Source organism: Ambystoma mexicanum, chromosome 4p (assembly GCF_040938575.1).
Source record: "Ambystoma mexicanum isolate Mex_15411 chromosome 4p, UKY_AmexF1_1, whole genome shotgun sequence".
NCBI lineage: Eukaryota > Metazoa > Chordata > Amphibia > Caudata > Ambystomatidae > Ambystoma > Ambystoma mexicanum.
This window is the reverse complement of record NC_090927.1, coordinates 20,642,988-20,660,432: the sequence shown is the minus strand read 5'-3', so window position 1 is coordinate 20,660,432 and position 17,445 is coordinate 20,642,988.

The window sequence follows — 17,445 nt, the reverse complement described above, 5'->3', positions numbered from 1 at the left end:
GGATAACAAAGAACTCTTCACCCCGGTTCTGACAAGGCTAGTCAATGCCTCCTTCTTAGAAGCTGTAGTTCCTAAAGACTTAAAAAAGTGACTATTACACCACTTGTTAAAAAGGCAGGCTTGTATCCCAAGGACCCCGATAACCAACTCCAATTTCATCCTAAAAATTCTAGATAAAATTGCCACCAACCAGCTGCAGAAACATGTGGAAAATGCACATGTGTTACATAACCAACAATCTGCCTCCAGAGTGGCTCACAGCACAGAGTCCGCCATGCTAGACCGACAGACACACATGTTAGAATTGACAAAGAAAGCCAAGACTGGGTTACTCATGCTGCTGGACCTCAGCGCTGCATTCAATTTAGTAGACCACCAACTGCTACAATCAGGACTGGATAAACTTGTAGGGTGCTCAACAAAAGCACAGGCCTGGTTGGCCTCTTTCTTGAAGGACAGGATGGCTAGAATACACTGGGGCCAAAATTTCTCCGAAGCAACCCCGATATTGTTTGGAGTTCCCCAAGGTGCTAGTTTGTCCCCTCTCCTGTTTAACCTTTACATAAGAAGCCTCTGCTCGCTGTTAGAAAACATTGGCGTGATTTTCACCAATTACGCTGATGACACGCAGCTAATTTTTGGGTTAACAGGAGACCATGCAGTAGACAGTGCAATGATCGAGAAAGTATAAAATATCATTGACAACTGGATGCAGAGGCATTGGATGTGCTTAAACAACACCAAGACGGAATTAATGATATTCGGATCTAATCAAGCCAGGTCTAAGTTACAGCCCCAATATAAGACCTTCCGTTTCAAAGATGCAGTCATACCAGTGGTACCCAAGGTAAAAACCCTAGGTATGATGGTTGAAGCCTCACTGGGTTCAGGAGCACAGGTTAGTTATCTATATAAAACAACCTGTACTACCTGCGTCTCCTAAGAGCTATTAGACCATACATAAACGAGATCAACGCAGCCTCTGTAGCCAGAGCTATCCTGTTATCCCGCCTGGACTACGGAAATGCGCTGTTATTGGGAGCCTCAAAAAAGGAGCTAGCTAAATGCCAAGTTATGCAAAATGATGCAGTTCGCATCATTAAAAAGAGGAAACAAAGGGACCACATATCAGAAAGTAGGAGGGAACTACATTGGCTCAGAATAGAGGACAGAGTCAAGTTTAAAGCACTGACGATTGTCCACAGATGTCTCTTCGGAAAGGCGCCAGTCTACTTCAAAAAGCACTTCTCTTGGTATGCCCCCAGAAGAGGCTTAAGATCCGCTGATACTGGCCTCCTAAAGATCCCAGAAGCCAAACGGGCTCCGGGAAGGGGCAAATCTTTCCCTTTCAAGGCAACCAAATATTGGAACGAGCTCCCAGTGTATCTAAGACAACAGGAAAACTACGCCATTTTCAGAAAAGCCTTGAAAACCAGACTCTTCCAATAACTGAGTGTAGCCTGGTTCTTTCCTTCCAGCGTAGTCCTTCGCCCAGCAAACTATTGAGAGATACAAATTGCAGGTGACTTTCTTTGCACTCCACCGCGCCCTGATGCCTGCGGGCTTTCGGCGCGTAACAAGTATAAAGTAAAGTAAAGTAAAGTATTACATACACCCCGCATTGAAATCCCCATCACATGAAACATCCCAAATGGCAAGTATGCACATCAATACATGTCCATCACACACACACAATGGGTGCAAGTGAATGAGAAAACATGCATTGTGACATGCAGGAAACCAAAGAAAGCATACCACACAATGAAGTATCAAATAACAATGTATTAGACACAAACGCAGGGGAATGAAATGAAATCACACAATAATGTAAATAATAAATAAAAAGCTGCATGTCCAAAATATGAAAAGGAAGATGTGTAAAACCAGAATAAAAATCAATCCAAAAGGAAATGGGTCCAAAGAGTCCATTAAATCAAATCCAAAGTGAAAAAAAAGAAAAATCCATTGATCCATGGTTAGAAGAAATGGCAAATGAAGTGAAATCCATTGCGAAACTATATACAAAGTACTAATCCAGGGTCCATGAGCCCAACCATTGAAAGGAAACCTACAAAAACCCTACATAATCCCTACATAATGAACAACTATATACAAAAAGGTGGGGCATTGTCCAAACGCCCCAAATGAAAAGAAAAACAAAAGGAAACCTAACACTATATGACTATTTACAATGGCAGCGGGCTACTCCAGCGGCTCACTTTCTGATTTCCCGGGCCAGGGCATCATCGAACTCCTGCTCGATGTCCCGGAGGCGTTCCTCTTCCATGGCCCCGAGGGTTTGCAGGGACGATGACATCTGGACCTCCAGGTCCCTGCGAATGGCCTCGAGGCGCTCGCCCGCCTCAGGGCCCTGTGCTTGGAGTTCTCCGGCCTGATCATCATGAGCCGTGCCTCTTCCTCCCGCTGCCGCTCCGCATCTATAGCATGGCTCAACCGCTGCCACACGGAAGACACTTCCCGTCCTGGGTCCTCCTGCCCTCTGGCCGATGCTGGCCCCTCCGATGTTGAAGGCCCCGAGCCATCATGGCTCCCACCTTGTTGCTGCTGCTGATGTGCCTCTGCCTGTGCCCTGGCTCCTGCTGCCTGCACATCCTCCTCTGGCTGGGGTGCAGTCGTTGATGTGGCCACACCTGCTGGACGTCTGTTAGGAAAGATTTTGTAATTGTAGATAATTTTCCTTACATGTGGCAACCCCTAAACTTTTTGCTGTTGTTTTTCACCTTGTTCTCGACTTTGCCAGAGAAGTGCAGCCTTCTGCCGCACTCCCCTGGGCTTTCGCTCCTTTCTTACGGGGAAACTGACATGCCCTTAAGACAGTCAGTACCGGGGAACGCTGTTTCCCGTAGTTTCTTTTATCATGTTGCGGCTTTCGTGCAACATGACACAAGAGGGCACTGTAAGCTAAGTTACAGCTCTCTTGGGTCTCTAGCCTTCTACAGGCCCTAGATACTCGTTTAGGATTGTAACTGATCGGTGCAAGTGATTCAGGGACGGGAATGGTGGCAGCGATCGTTTCTTGTGTTTTGAGCTCCTTTTGGCGTTCTAAGCGCGTTTTCCGCGCTTAACCCAAAATGGTGGCCTGGCTCCCAAAATGGCCAGACCACGAGGCTCCTTTGTCCTGTCCGCTGACCGTCTTGCTCCCTTCACCTTCCCTAGGTCGAGCCGACCCGGGGCCTTCCTTATTTGGGCATGTACTTTCCCGCGAAACACGGATGCTTTCGCGGGCTGCTGCATGTCTTGTGTGTGCCTCCAGGATGTGGGCTGGGATGTCTGGTCCCAATACACATCCTGGGTGCCAGAGAGTCTAGGGTGGTGTGAATGCCTGGGACCACCGTGGTCCGTGATTGGTCCACGAATGGTGTGAGTGTTGATGAGCGGATCTCCCATTGGGTCCCCTCCGTTTTGGCGCGAAGGGAACCGTGGATAAGAGGGGGCTGGAAACACCACTACCATGTCGATCTCCTGAGTTCTCACGAACGAAGGAATACAGGAGCCAAGTATCCTGCAACCAAGAGGCTGGACCGAGGAATCGCTGGTGACCCGCTGAAGGACTTCTCCTCTGCACTGCTGTCGCCTTGTGAAACCCTTTTCACCTTTGATCGAACCAGAAGGCCTGTACTGGTACTTCGACCCTTGGAATAGCGGGAACAGCTATTCTCGGCATCTTCACCATCTCCTGCCAGTAAGCCTTCGGAAGCGTCTCTGGGCCATCCAGCTGACTGACCAGCTTACACGGGAGTCTTGCTCTGTAACCGCCGCCAGGTTGTGTAGTATTTCGAGTCCTTGTCACTCTCACACGCTTCGTACGCTTGGCAATCCCAGGTCTGAAGTGAGTAGTGTACATTTGGCTCAGATACACACAGCCGCTCCGTTGCCCTGCTGTGGTAACAAACTGTGCGGGTTTCTTCGATTGGAACGTCTTTTTACTCAACACGATGACGAGGCATTCCCTGCTCTTCTGAACCTGCCAGCGACTGAAACTGACGCGGAGAAGCCTGGGTCTGCTTGCATCGGGGACCGTTGAGTAGCATAGCTAGGATCTGGTCGCCCTCCTGCAGGAGCCCATTGCTTTTCCCCACTGTGTCAAAACAGCGCCCTTTTCCGTACTCGTGCTCTGCTTCTGCCCACTGTGGAGGCTGCGCTTGAGTCGCAGAACTTGTTCTTCTTCTTTTGTGCACTAAACTGAACTGCCTGATTTCCCTCGAAGAGCTTCTCCTTTTGCCCGTTGGAACCAGCGTGTGCAGGTACTTTTGAGCACAAGGCTCCACTCTTCGCTGGGCTCGGACTTCCATCTAGTTAGGTGCCTCTGAAGGCGGACTGGGTCTAAGCATTATTTCGCACTGCCTGTTTTCCTTCCCTTTTAGGTGGACTACACATTTCGTGCATATAACGCTTGAGACTTGTTGTATTTGTATATATATTGTATTGGTATGGTATGTGTTGGTTTACTATTGTTATATTATGATTTTCTCGCTACGGTCATTGTTTTAAAGGCCTTGGAATAAATGTGTATATATTTTTAATATAACAACTGTTTGGAGTAGTTTGTAAGTGTTCTTGCTTTGTGTGCTCATTGCAGGCTTTCAGTCACCCTCACCCCTCTTGAGACCTAGTCTTGACCGCTGCGATCGCTACCTTGATTGGTCTGGCTCGTCCAGAGGTTACCCTGTTCCAAGTAATTAGGTTGGCCTTCTGAACTTCTGCGCCACCAGGACAGAGTTCAGAAATCCGTCTTAACAAATTGGTGTACAGCGGTGGGATACGACTGAAGGTATCCAGTGTTGCGCACGAACTAAGGCATTTCAGGTTATTCCAACCAGGACACGTAGTGAATTGTTGTAGTATAACTTTAAAAAGGCCATAGTCCTATCTATCAGTATGGAAACAAATACCTTGTTAACTTTAAATGCTTCCAAATCAGAAACATTGAAAAAGATGTGTGCGGAGAGAGGTGTTTCCTCTCAAGGCACGAAATTGGAAATGATCCAAAGAATCGTGGCGTGGCAAGAAGCGCAGCTTGACGCTATAACTTCTGAGGACAGTGCGGAAGGAGGTGGGGCTGCTCTCACTGGTAGAACCGACGGTTCTGCCGCTGCACTGATCCATCGCGACCACGAGGACAGGGAGGACGAGATGTCTAATGTTTCCTCTGCCAGTGCTGATGGGGAGGCTATGCTTGAATTCAAGAAGCAAGAGCTGCGGTTTAGGCAGCAGGAGCTTGAATTCAGCATAGCCAAACTAAAAATCGAACAGGCAGAAAAACAAAAAGACAGGGATCAGCAGTTGGAACTGGCCAAGCTTCAGTTTGCAAATGGGTCCAAGGGTCCTGGACATGGGTCTGGGGCTTCCTCTCATTGACGGTTTCCGAAAGATCTGCTCAGTGTGTATGAAGAAAGGAATGACATTATGGACTGGCTGAATGCGTTTGAGTATGCATGCGAAGTTCAACAAGTTGACAATGCTGTTAAGATTGCCTGGTTACTCAGCAGACTGCCCCATTCTGGCTGTAGTGCCATTATGGAAATGTCAAAGGCTGAGCGAGCTGATTTCGCAATGTTAAAGCAAACTCTCATTTTAAAGTTTGGGAAGACTCCGGCCCAATATTTGAAACGTTTCAGAGAGTATAAGAAAAAGGAAGGTGGTACTTGGGTATCTTATGTCACTGAATCCTTGAAAAACTTAACTGGCTGGGTCGAAGGTTATAAGGTTTCTACCTTCGAAGGCATGATAAATCTTGTCATGCTGGAACACATTTTTGCATCTTCTTGCCCGGAGCTTAAGCAGCATTTGGCCGATTCGAAGGAGATAGATCCTAAGAAGCTGGCCATTGCAGCCGACTTATGGGTGTCACATCGAGTGTCCCATAAGGACAAAACTCATCCTGGTAAGCAGGAGGAAGGGAAAAAGTCCAAAGATATGGAGGGTGGAGAATCTGATAAATCTTCTTCTCATAAGGGCCACAAAAAGAAAAATAAGGGTAGGACACAAGAGAACTCACAGGGTAGTGGAGGTCAGACTCCGAAACAGAACTCTGGTTACAATAAGCCTCCCTATGTAAACAGACCCAATGGATCTTGTTTTGCTTGTGGAGCAACTGACCACGTGAAGGGGGATCCCCGGTGTAAGATTAGACCTTTGGGGGTCCACTCTGCTAATCTGGCCTTCTCCTCCTACGAGGAAGAAGAGATTACAGGAGCATCCTTCTCCTCAGACTCATTTCCCAGCGGGATAGAGGCTGAGGTAGTTTTAGTTTCCCTGGGTTCCTGGGAGCCTAAAGTCGCAGAGGTTTATGCTAGGATTCCAGATAATACCAAGCACTACTTTAAAGACAGTGTGCTGATCAATTGAGTAGATACTCCAGCTCTTAGGGATAGTGGGTGCAGTCGCACTGTAGTGGATTCTACGTTGGTAGACTCAGAGGAAGTTGCCAGAGCTACTCTGATGCCCACTAAGTTGGCTGACGGCCCACTCCGTATGTTCCCAGTAATACCTGTAAATCTTACTTTAAATGGTATAGCAGTCAGGATTCCAGTGAGCATTCAGAGAAACGTCCCGGGAAAGGTCTTGTTAGGTAATGATCTCAGAGCTCTAGGGCTCGTAGGGGACACTGCCGAAAGACCCTACACACGGTCTCAAGCACGGGCAACATTGGCCAAGACCAATACGCCGCCCCAGCCGAAGGGGAAACCCAAGGCGAAAGGAGTCGACAAGTCAAGACGAAGGAAAGAGAATATTCCCCCGAGCTCGCCTACCACTGCGGTGGAGGAAGTTGGTCAATCGCCCGGGCCTGACGAGGAGGTGGCGATGCCTGAAGTATTTGACCCCAACGATCATCCTGAACTAAAAGACGTGTTAGTTGAAGGAGGTCCTGATAGGGACGAATTCAGTAAAGGCCAACGTGAGTGCCCATCTCTGGAAGGCCTAAGGAGACAGGCCTGCTCCCAGCTTGAGGGTGAACCTCCTGGGACGCATAGGATTTATTGGGAAGGTGGACTCCTGTATAGTGAGCCCACAGAGTCTACAGAAGGAGACCATAGGAGGTTGGTGGTTCCCCTTGCTGTTAGGCCCTTCCTCCTGCAGTTGGCGCATGAAGTTCCCCTTGCTGGTAACCTTGGTATGAAGAGGACCAAGCAAAGGTTATCCATGCACTTCTACTGGCCCAAGATGGGGGTGCAAGTAGAAAGTCACTGCAGGAGTTGTGCCTCCTGCCAGTTGTCTGGTAAGGTTGGCGCGACAATCCAAGCTCCGTTGGTACCGCTCCCAGTTGTGGGGGTACCATTTGAAAGGGTAGGGATCGACATCGTTGGTCCCCTTGACCCGCAAACATCCTCTGGCAATAGGTTTATCCTGGTGCTGGTCGACCATGCAACCAGATATCCTTAGGCCATCCCATTGAAGACTGTAACTGCCAAGTCAGTTGCAAAAGCTTTACTTGGCATATTTACTAGGGTTGGCTTCCCTAAAGAAGTTGTGTCGGATCGTGGCAGCAACTTTATGTCGAAGTATATGCAGGCTATGTGGAAAGAATGTGGGGTCACCTACAAGTTCTCTTCTGCATACCACCCCCAGACCAATGGTCTGGTGGAACGTTTCAACAGAACGTTAAAGAGCATGATTGGGGCTCTGGAGGAACCTCAGAGAAGAAAATGGGATCTTCTTTTACCATGCTTACTGTTTGCCTACAGAGAGGTACCACAGGAGTGTTGGCTTCAGCCCCTTCGAACTTCTGTTCGGTCATCCCGTACGGGGACCCTTAGCCATCGTCAAAGAGGGATGGGAGATGCCCACTCCCCCTGTTACTACCAACGTAGTTGATTATGTGCTAGGGCTCAGAAAACGGATGGTACTTCTGATGGGCTTGGCTAGTGATACATTGAAGGCAGGACAAGCGCTGGTGAAACATTGGTACGACCAGAAAGCTTCCCTCATCAACTTTACACCTGGTCAGCAAGTCCTGATCATGAATCCCATAAGGCCTCGAGCTTTACAGGACAAATGGTCAGGTCCTTACACAGTGGTGGAGCCCCTGGGTGAGGTTTACTATTTAGTGGACCTTGGAAGGCCTGGACAGGCTCCAAAAGTGTTTCACGTGAATAGGCTGAAGGCTTTTGCCCCAAGAGTCGAAATCGCAGCACTGCTACTGGCTTCAGACGTTGAGGAAGAGGAGTCTGAACCTCTCCCCGACCTGTTCCAAAGCGGTCCTTCAGATAGCTCCTTTGAGGGTGTCCGAGTGGCCCCTCACCTGACTTCTGATCAGCAGGCTGAGGTGAAAAGTTTGCTTAGGCAGTTTTCCCCCCTGTTTTCACAGTCGCCTGGTTTGACACCTTGGTGCAAACATAACATTGACACAGGAGACAGTGTACCTACCAAAAGTAGGGGATACAGGATGTCAGACAAAGTACGGTCTTATATTAAGACCGAGGTCAACAAGATGTTAGACCTTGGGGTGATTGAACCCTCTAGTAGTCCTTGGTCCAGCCCTATGGTTTTGGTTCCAAAGGCAGGCACTTCTGAATTGAGGTTCTGCGTGGATTACAGGGCTCTGAATGCTGTCACCAAGACAGATGCACACCCCTTGCCTCAAACAGATGAGCTGGTGGATACTTTGGGTGCCTCCAAGTACCTCAGCACGTTTGACCTCACTGCTGGCTATTGGCAAATAGCTTTAGCAGAACATGCCAAGGAGAAGACAGCATTTTCTACTCCAGACGGCCTTTACCAATTCCGGGTAATGCCGTTCGGGTTGAAGAATGCACCTGCCACTTTCCAGAGGCTTGTGAATCATGTGTTGAATGGGTTGGACGAATTCTGTCTTGCATATCTGGACGATATAGCAGTTTTCAGTGCCACCTGGGAAGACCATGTGAAACACCTCGGGATTGTGCTCCAGGCTCTTCAGAAAGCACACCTGACCATAAAGGCTAGTAAATGCCAGATTGGACAAGACTCAGTGGTTTACCTTGGACATGAAGTAGGTGGAGGGGTGATACAGCCTCTTCCCAGTAAAGTACAAGCAGTACAAGACTGGCCTACCCCCACTACGCAAACCCAAGTGAGAGCCTTCTTAGGACTCACGGGGTATTACCGCAATTTTGTGGCAGACTATGGCACCATAGCTGCCCCTCTGACTGCCCTCACAACTCCGAAGAAACCCAAGAAGGTAACTTGGACCGACGAGTGTGAGAAGGCCTTCAATGGCTTAAAAGACTCCTTGGGCCAGGCCCCTGTCCTCAGGGCCCCTGATTATCAAAGACCTTTTATCATGCAGACGGACGCCTCTGACACTGGGATAGGAGCTGTACTATCACAAGTAGATGAGAAGGGTAAGGAACACCCTATTGGTTTTATTAGCCGCCAGCTTAAGGACAGAGAGCTCAGATGGTCCACGGTAGAGAAGGAATGTTTCTCTGTTGTGTGGGCCCTAAGGAAGCTGAGGCCCTACCTCTATGGGACCCACTTCACTGTGCAAACTGACCATAAGCCCTTAAAGTGGCTAATGAACATGAAGGGGGAGAATCCAAAGTTGCTTAGGTGGTCCATAAGTCTACAAGGCTTCGACTTCACTATTGAGCATAGGCCAGGTGTCCAACATAGCAATGCTGATGGGTTGTCCAGAATGTTTAACCGACCTGAACAAGAGACTCATCCAGGGGTGGATTAGTTCCCCCTGTCCATAGTCTGGGAGGGGCGAGTGTTAGGAAAGATTTCGTAATTGTAGGTAATTTTCCTTCCATGTGGCAACCCCTAAACCTTTTGCTGTTGTTTTTCACCTTGTTCTCGACTTTGTCAGAGAAGTGCAGCCTTCTGCCGCACTCCTCTGGGCTTTCGCTCCTTTCTTACGGGGAAACTGACATGCCCTTAAGACAGTCAGTACCGGGGAATGCTGTTTCCCGTAGTTTCTTTTATCATGTTGCGGCTTTCGTGCAACATGACACAAGAGGGCACTGTAAGCTAAGTTACAGCTCTCTTGGGTCTCTAGCCTTCTACAGGCCCTAGATACTCGTTTAGGATTGTAACTGATCGGTGCAAGTGATTCAGGGACGGGAATGGTGGCAGCGATCGTTTCTTGTGTTTTGAGCTCCTTTTGGCGTTCTAAGCGCGTTTTCCGCGCTTAACCCAAAATGGTGGCCTGGCTCCCAAAATGGCCAGACCACGAGGCTCCTTTGTCCTGTCCGCTGAACGTCTTGCTCCCTTCACCTTCCCCAGGTCGAGCCGACCCGGGGCCTTCCTTATTTGGGCATGTACTTTCCCGCGAAACACGGATGCTTTCGCGGGCTTCTACATGTCTTGTGTGTGCCTCCAGGATGTGGGCTGGGATGTCTGGTCCCAATACACATCCTGGGTGCCAGAGAGTCTAGGGTGGTGTGAATGCCTGGGACCACCGTGGTCCGTGATTGGTCCGTGAATGGTGTGAGTGTTGATGAGCGGATCTCCCATTGGGTCCCCTCCGTTTTGGCGCGAAGGGAACCGTGGATAAGAGGGGGCTGGAAACACCACTACCATGTCGATCTCCTGAGTTCTCACGAACGAAGGAATACAGGAGCCAAGTATCCTGCAACCAAGAGGCTGGACCGAGGAATCGCTGGTGACCCGCTGAAGGACTTCTCCTCTGCACTGCTGTCGCCTTGTGAAACCCTTTTCACCTTTGATCGAACCAGAAGGCCTGTACTGGTACTTCGACCCTTGGAATAGCAGGAACAGCTATTCTCGGCATCTTCACCACCTCCTGCCAGTAAGCCTTCGGAAGCGTCTCTGGGCCATCCAGCTGACTGACCAGCTTGCACGGGAGTCTTGCTCTGTAACCGCCGCCAGGTTGTGTAGTATTTCGAGTCCTTGTCACTCTCACACGCTTCGTACGCTTGGCGTTCCCAGGTCTGAAGTGAGTAGTGTACATTTGGCTCAGATACACACAGCCGCTCCGTTGCCCTGCTGTGGTAACAAACTGTGCGGGTTTCTTCGATTGGAAGTCTTTTTACTCAACACAACGACGAGGCGTTCCCTGCTCTTCTGAACCTGCCAGCGACTGAAACTGACACGGAGAAGCCTGGGTCTGCTTGCATCGGGGACCGGTCAGTAGCATAGCTAGGATCTGGTCGCCCTCCTGCAGGAGCCCATTGCTTTTCCCCGCGGTGTCAAAACAGCGCCCTTTTCCGTACTCGCGCTCTGCTTCTGCCCATTGTGGAGGCTGCGCTTGAGTCGCGGAACTTGTTCTTCTTCTTTTGTGCACTAAACTGAGCTGCCTGATTTCCCTCGAAGAGCTTCTCCTTTTGCCCGTTGGAACCAGCGTGTGCAGGTACTTTTGAGCACAAGGCTCCACTCTTCGCAGGGCTTGGACTTCCATCTAGTTAGGTGCCTCTGAAGGCGGACTGGGTCTAAGCATTATTTCGCACTGCCTGTTTTCCTTCCCTTTTAGGTGGACTACACATTTCGTGCATATAACGCTTGAGACTTGTTGTATTTGTATATATATTGTATTGGTATGGTATGTGTTGGTTTACTATTGTTATATTGTGATTTTCTCGCTACAGTCATTGTTTTAAAGGCCTTGGAATAAATGTGTATATATTTTTAATATAACAACTATTTGGAGTAGTTTGTAAGTGTTCTTGCTTTGTGTGCTCATTGCGGGCTTTCAGTCACCCTCACCCCTCTTGAGACCTAGTCTTGACCGCCGCGATCGCTACCTTGATTGGTCTGGCTCGTCCAGAGGTTACCCTGTTCCAAGTAAGTAGGTTGGCCTTCTGAACTTCTGCGCCACCAGGACAGAGTTCAGAAATCCGTCTTAACAACGTCCGACTCCCGACTGTGGCAGGGATGTGTCCTCCACCAGCCTGGCCGCAGGGTCAGAGGCAGCTCCACAGGGCACCCAGGTGACACATGGGTGGGAAGATGGCACAGAGGACGACTGGCGCATAGGGGGTTCAGTTGAGGAGTGTTAGGCAGAAACCTGTGCAGCCCCTCTGGGACCACTGCAAAAAGTTTAAGTCTACAGGAGTTAGCAGTAAACCCAATTGGTAGCAGTCCGTACCACCCAGATTTACCTGGTAGCCGTGGCTGAGCAGTCAGACGTCTCTCAAGACGAGTTAGGCCGTATTTGGAGTATACAGGATAGGGCAATTTACACAGTAGAACAAGCAGACACTGATCAGAGCTTGGGTGTAAAGATATATAATTATTTATTTAAAAACACATCTATGGAAAATACACTGGCACTAATATGACAAACAACTTCCATCACAGTTACTATAAGTATATATCAATCCCCTAACAATATTTCAACAAGTCTAGGTTCAACGGCACCACTTATTTGCAGACAGAGGTGAGTGCTTTAACCTAGATGGCACTCTAGTATTCATTAGAAAGGGAGAGAAAAAGGCAGGGTATGAAACCAACTCAGTTCCAACACTTTTACGAAACAAATGCAAGGCGAGCAAGGCAGGGTCTACTGTAAATCACAAAGTTCAGAGGCCAGGCCCACTCGGAGAGAGGCACGGCGATATGTCCCAAAAGTACCACAGTGGAAATGCACTTCAAGTCTTTGTAGTGAAATGTCACAGAAAGGTTGGACCAGTTTAGAAAAAACGTTTAAGAAGGTCTGGAGGCAACCCAATGGAAAGGTAAGGATTTAAGACACCTCACGCTAACCGTTTCAAGGGAAGCCAGGCGGACACAGTACCTTGAGAGTGAAGAGACAGCTCCGACAGGGGCAGTTGTTCCTGGTGGTGGATGCAAGTCGGGGCTTTGCCAGAAGATGAGAGGATCCCGTCGTCGAGGAAAAGTTGAAGATCGTTGCACCACCAGGGAAGAGACCGGCCGCAGAGTGCTCCGTCACAAGGCACCACCTTTTGGTCATGGTACAGTGGTTAGTGGCTATCCAGTTGCCGGGGTGCTCAGCACGGGCAATTCGACCACTAGACGTCCTGGAAGCGAAGAAAAAGCAAGGGACTGGTTGTTCCCACCAGTCAGGGGAAGAAGACTCTCCAGCAGGGAGATCTCCTCTGTCGTTGGGAAGTGGTGAGTCGGTTCAGCAGGGCTCCACCAGAGGTGTCGTCGTTGCAGGTCGGCTCAGCTTTACCCTCGTTGGATTCTTAGGTCCTCTGGCGACTTCTGAAGTTCCAGTCCCAAAAGCCGTGCTTTTATGCAGAAAACCCCCATTCATTCAGCCTAGCTGTCAATCAAACATGCTAAGTGGTGAGCGGGGTGGATCACCACTCGGGCCAATCACACCAGAGTGCAACTTGAGTTGGCAAGGCAACTCAGTCCAGGGTGACTAAACCCCCTCCGACACCCCCGTGGTACCCAGACAGAATGGCACCACTCTGGAGGGCTTCTGTGCAGAAGCCCACCAAAAGTGGAACAAAGGGCTCAACCTTTGGTTCGGAGTTACAGAGGCGAACACATACGCCATTTTAAAAACCGAGTTCTGGCAGAAAATACCAACCGGTGGATTTATTTAGAGACTAATGTGAAAAAGTATTAGCCTCCAACAATGGGAAGAATCCCATAGGAATATATTTGCGGTCGAATATAAAAAGTAGTATCCACTGCCACCAGCCAAAACTCAACGAGGGGGACGGGACAGTGCCCCCTCGAACAACAGATCCAGGAGTAGTCGAATTACCCCTACCAGTACGTCCACAATAGGATGGTTTGTACTAGTTCTGTTAGTAAATTTAGGTCAAGTAAAGCCAATGGTGACTTTACATGCCCTGGGAGACAGTAGTCAGTCCCAGGGTATGGAGTCTATGGTGGGGATTCTCTAGGACAACCCAGTGTTACGGCACGGAGGGTGCGGTGTAACACACATAGCAAAACACATGAGGCCCTATGGAGTAAAAGACCCCATAGCCCATAGAACACATTGACATTCAAAGACATCAACCACATTCATGTCCAAGAGTGGGAGGAAAAGAGTCTCACTCTTGGCAGGATGAAAAAAACAAACTCCAGAAATCCAGCAAAGCTGCTGGGGGACTCACTAGGATGATGCAGTGACAGGATCGGGGACAGGATTACACACAGGCACCTCCGCGGCGGCCTGTGCTGCCTCCTCTCCCTGCCCCTGCACTGCACAACTAGCACCTGTGTTTCATGTGATGTCTGGCTTATCTTTGGCTGCTCATGCTGTTGTCTGTGTATGGATGGTGCTGGCCGTTGTGATATGGCTGTGGAATAGCTCATGTGTGTGATTTCAAATGACATTGGGGATTGTGATGCCATTCTGAAGTTTGACACTGCCCACCTCCAGACCCTGTCTCTGTCCCTTGCATGGCCTCCTCTTCCACCAAACCCCCCACCAACCTGGATGACTCCATGCCATCTTCCTCCGTCGGGCCCTGTGGGGTCTCAGCTGCCCCTTCGGCTGCCGAGGAGTCCAACTCCAACCTCCGCCTCTTGGACCTCCCCTCGGCAGCTGCAGCCTGGGATGTGGCACCGGACTCCTCACTCCCCGACGAGATCACAACCTGGGAGGGGAGCCGGGCCTTGCGTCTCCGTCTGGCGGTGCGATCCCTGCCACTGGGCTCCACAGCACCCTCTCCGCCCTCTTCATCAGTTGATGCTGCAGACAGGGATAGATAGGAGACAGGCATCAGGGCACTGTACAATGGACTGATACACACATGACAGTTCCACATGAGTGGCAGTGTCAAACTTCAGACATGGCATCACAATCCCCAACACACTTTGAAATCACACACATGAGCTATTCCACAGCCATATCACAACGGCCAGCACCATCCATACACATACAACAGCATGAGCTGCCAAAGATGAGCCAGACATCACATGATACACAGGGAGTGCACTAGACATGCACACACGCCACCACACTTACATGCATGTGTACACCTCCACCACTGTCACAGTGATGAGATCGGCATCCATGTCACATCTGGCAATCAGCCTTCTACATATCAGTGTCACATGCATCCATGTTGCATCACTGTTGCACCCTTGTCAAATACACACACATGCACATGTACATGGCACAGATACATGCAGCTGGAACCAACATCCATGTGTGACACCACTACCATGCCAACTTACATACACAGTCATTCAAACATGTGTGCTCACACATATGCATTTGGCCTGCATGCTTACCCACACATACACCATCCATGTGTCTCACACATGAGAGGACTCACGTGTTAGCCTCACGGCCCTATACATACACATCCATACATGGCCCTACAAAACCACATGTGCAACCTGCACACTACTGGCACACCACCACACGCACAGCTTCCAATCAGTATGCATGTACACTTACCGCTTGACTCCAGACGGGTCTGCCTCTCAAGGACCTGGACGTGGAGCGCTGGGCACATGCGTTCCAGGACCCTCATCTGGTGTTCCGACAGGTGGCCCCGGGGCCCCTTAGCATCTGCTGCCTTCAAGAGGCGCCGGGCCTTGTTGAGGGTCCTGGACCTGAAGTCCCCCCAGCGCTTATTGACATGTTGGAATTTGCAGACTGCCACCCCCTCCGCGTTGATGGCAGTCACGATGTCCGTCCAGATCCTGGTCCGTCCTTCCTTATTGGCGCGCGAACTTCCAAAGAGGGCATCATACTGCCCCAGGACTTGCTCCACCAGGACACCAACTTCGGTGGCAGTGAAGCTGGTGGCCTTCTGGCTCTCTGGCTGGGGGTTGCCAGTGGTCTCAGATGGTGGTATGCAAGACATGGCAACCCCAGAGGCAGGTGTGGGTGGGCAACTGGGTCCTGGGGCTGGGCTGTGGAGCGATGGTATCCCAGTCGGCAGTCTTCAGTTCCAGCATGGGTGGTCACAGCAACTGCACCCCTGGCTGATGTGCAGGCAGCAAATAGCAGGGCACGTGGGCAGCAGGCAGGGAGGCAGCAGCAGATGGCAGGTGGAAGTGTGCTCGGGGCTCTGGCGGGCAGGAAAATGGCCTTCAGGGCAGGAGCGTGGTCTTCCGTGTGTTTTCGCGTGGCCAGCTTGATACGGAGTGATTTGGCACGTGAAAATCTTGCACGTCAGCGTGTAATTCGAGGAAAGCGTGTAAGCGCTTCTGTGACGTGAGGCACGGGGGCGTGCGCGGCCGTTTCCCCCGTGACGTGGGCATAGTGGATTAGAGCGCGCGTGAAAAAAATGCACGTCCCCGTGTGAATGCATGTAATCCGAGGAAAGGGCCTACGCGCGGAAGTGACGTGACACGCGCGGGCGTTTCCCTCAGCATGGGTTAAAGGTGAGCAGGGCCAGCAGTTCGCTGTACGTGCCTTTCGTGGAGACCGACGTGTGTTGCTGCTTCCTGTTGCTTTGCGGGCCATCTCAACTTCACAGCTATCAAGGACGTATCTCTTCTTTTGGCGGGGGGATTGGCTACGCGTGTTTTTCTGCATCGCGCTAGTCAGACGGTGAGTCGCACACGCTATTTTTCCCACTGCGGGTGCCTCTGTGTATCGCACCATTTTTGATGTCATAGTAGCCTGCGTGTCCCACGCGTACGCGATTTTCGTGTTACTGGGGGCCACCGCGTACTGCGGGAGGTTGATTCCACGCATGTAGGCTGCAGGGTGGCGTGCATGGTTTTCCAGCAGTTTTGGGGTGCCTGAGCATTTCGTGACCCGTCACTACATCACCGGGGTCACATACAGCCTTGCAGGTGCAGGGGGCCTGTTAACATCTTGCTTCCCACCCCCTTCACCCCAATTGCCAAGGTCAATTGTGGTGTACACCTCCCATTGGCGCTACTCCATCTGTGCCGGCACTACTACATCTGTGCCATGGTTGGGAGGCCACCAAAGGTGAGGGGCGCCTCAGCTGGGTGTACTCCTCGTGGTGGGCGTGGTCAGGGATGTGGTCGGGGTGACCAGGGAGTAGGGGGACTCCAGGGTGTCCAGGGCAGTTGCAGAGGGGGAAGAGGCAGGGGTGCGCCACTTGAGCACGATGTCGTGCCATGTGTTGGTGCAGTCATGCCACCACCCCCTGTGGTTCCGGGAGATGCAGCTTCTGCATCTGGCACTGGCACCCGTGTGACCCGGCAGTCCGTTCCATCGACTGCCACGGGCCCAAGGGTAGTGGTAGCTGCAGGTGCAGCTGTGGACACCGCCACCCAGGCTCAGGGTCTGCCAGCGCAGCCTGCGTTGGCACTGGAGGAGCCCTTGGAAGATTTCCAACAGGCCAGGAGGGAAACCGTAGGGGCACGCAGGGCTTCCCTGACCAAGACACATGTCCCTGGGGCAGTTATGTCATCTGCTTCCCCAAACAGCAGGGTGTTGGCAAGTGCGGGGGCAGATGCACCCAAAAACACCCCGGTTGTGAGTCTGCCAACCAGGACAGTTGCGGTCAATGACCCTGCCACATCGGATTTTGCTGCGCAGGGTCCATTAGAGGGCACCCAGCTGCCACTGACAGAAGTCAGGCCTTTGGTCGTCCCTCCACCTGCCACTCCCTTGGCTCA